This window comes from Scatophagus argus, chromosome 4 (genome assembly GCF_020382885.2).
Source record: "Scatophagus argus isolate fScaArg1 chromosome 4, fScaArg1.pri, whole genome shotgun sequence".
Lineage (NCBI taxonomy): Eukaryota > Metazoa > Chordata > Actinopteri > Scatophagidae > Scatophagus > Scatophagus argus.
The window spans coordinates 9,749,568-9,752,396 of NC_058496.1; positions in this window are offsets into that span (position 1 = coordinate 9,749,568).

Sequence of the window (2,829 nt, forward strand, 5' to 3'; positions counted from 1 at the left end):
GCCCTCTTGGGACACACAGAACTGGGGCCACATTGTTAGCCAGTGTTATTGTGTGCAAGGGTTTCCCATGGATCAAATGTTTCAGACTTCAAACCCAGGGGTCTCAGCGCACTCGTAGCTGTTGTTCGGTGAGCGTGATGGGAGACGAGACTGTTCACACAGCGTTTCTCACTGACCTGAATGAGGCCACACTGAACGTGGTCCCAGAGGCTCATCGTCTAGATATGGAGAAGGAGGGTAGTATTGGTGGAGGGGACTGTAGAAGGGGAGATGCAAGACATATGGATAAGAATGACTGATGATTTGGGATGAACTCTGAAGAGAAACAGAGTGAACAGAAGAGACAGTAGACTTAGACTTAGACTTAGACTTTCTTTATTTGTCATTTGGATTTTCATCGCAAACGAAATTTCGGTACAATGGCTCAAGCACAGCAGGAAGCACAGCACAGCAGTAGAAGTCTAGACATCTGGGCTCAGAGGCAGAGTTAATCACACAGGAAAATAAACCCCCTGCTCACCTACAAGGAATCCCCTCTGTTGCAAAAATGAGAAACCTCTGAAAAGACAAAAAATGCTGATATATTTTCTAATCAACTTTGACTTGAACACGAGGCATTTTCATGGATGGAAACATTTGGTTGACACACATTTTATGTCCGCAGCAGTGCTTGAAAGTACAAGGTACAAAAGTAACCATTCCCCCATATTCATCACATATACATGCAAAACAGAAACCTGCATAAAACCAAAGTCTGCAATATCTGCACATACTCTAAATTACAATTCAGTATAATTCATATTATTCTCAACACATTTACTCAAGTATAGCCACACAGGCATGCACACACGAAGGCCATGGAAGATAGAAAAGTAATATTGAATTAAAATGTGTGGACAAAAACATCCAGATGTAACCCATGTTACTGTTTTGCATGTATACAAGCATACAAAACACCAAGTCCTTGTGTAAACGTGTCTGCAAGCAAGAAAATATATTACATATTATTTCAAACAGATGTACTCAAGCATAGATGTGTGTGTATGTGCTCCAAAAGACTCTGAAAGATGGGAAAAGCAAAGCTAATGAAAAGAGTCAAAAAGAAGTAATAAGTAAAGTAAATGGGAAAATAAATCAAGAATGAAAAAGATTGGAAAAAAACAAAAAAAAAACCCACTTCTCTCATTTCTTAAATTCCTGTGGCTTTGTTTATTTTTTTTCCAATTCAACTAAGTAGAAGAAGCCTTTGACTTAAAGTGGATATTTGATCCAGTTTCCAATGTTGGAATTATGACTTTTGGACAGTATAGTCTGTACAATTCTGAACCTTAAATACATACATACATATACATATGTGTCTATCTTCCCCCTAGGTTAAGTGTTAAATGCTGGTTGGTTGCTCTATAAATATCTGACTGTCTTACATTGTGCAGAGTTAATTACCTTAATCAGGTTCACCTGTGTCTTGGTGGCATTTGTAAAGTAGAGTGGTGACACCGATTGAGGCTAGATGTCTGTAAACAATTTATCGTCTTCTGTGAATTAGGTGATTTCTCACCATTGGGCTCTACTCTGTTGTATTAGCACTGAAGCTTAGATAACACAAGGTTTGAGTTTCCCAAATAATCAGTGCCTTGTGGTGCCAAAGGGAATGAGAAGAAACCTGACCGAGTCTTTCAAAGATTAAAATATGACACCCATCTTTTCTGGACTGTAAACAACAGACCAAAGCAGCCCAACTCTCCATAAACAAAGATTAAGAGTGATAAATGACAATAGAATAAAAAAAGAGAAGACAATAGCATCAAGGAGAGACAGCTGATATCTTGGTTGGTTTCAGTCTCAATTGTCTGAGCTCTCCTTGAGATTAATGACCAGAATTCATATTCTGAGTACAATAATGAGCAAAGGAATCTGACTCAACACCATAACTATCATCATCTGTAGCATACTGGCATTATGTGCAGTTGTGTCAGTGTACATCATACTGGGTTTATGCAATTTGTTTTTAGGAAGAAAGAGAAACATTTACTGCAGTAGTTGTTTCAAATTTCACTGGTTTGTCAGAGAAAAATTATAGCTAATTCACTTATATTTAAGTAAGTGTCAAAGGTAGATGATCATAAAGTTGAGTAACATTTCTCTAAACCCTTTTAACAAAAACTGAACATTAAAAATCATACTATTTATTGCAGGACTGTTGTATTTAACTGCATTAGTTTTAGCCAGGTGTACCTAATAAACTGGATCCCATTTTCCTGCTGAGCCATGTGATGGCATTTAAGAACAAATTCATTACCTCCATCTAGTGGTGGCAACTGTAAAAGGGGAAAAGAAAACATTTTGTCATAATAATCATTCAGTTAACAGTTTGCCTCTCAGACAAATTAATATTAACAGTAACACCATGCACTAGATAACAACAATAACTGGATCATGCTAGACTACTTAAATAATCTATGATTTATGCTGCGATTTCACACTTCCTTTCACGAGGCACAGATATTTATATCCAGTTGAACTGAAACATATTCTCCAGTATGTGTGAATATGTGTGCACCTGTCTCTGTGCCTGTCTGGGTGTTAGGTGTGAGAAGCACAAGTGTTAAATTTAATCCCACACAGAGTAAGAAAGATCTTGATTCACTGGAGCAAACTGGATTAAAATTCTGAAACAGATGACGTAGGAAAAATGACTCGCACAGGTTTATCAATAAGAATACTGAGGATATAACTGGGGCATTGGTGTCTGAATGGTTGTACAGCTTATCACACTAATCCGAGAGAGAGAGAGAGAGAGAGAGAGAGAGGGAGAGGGAGAGAGAGGGA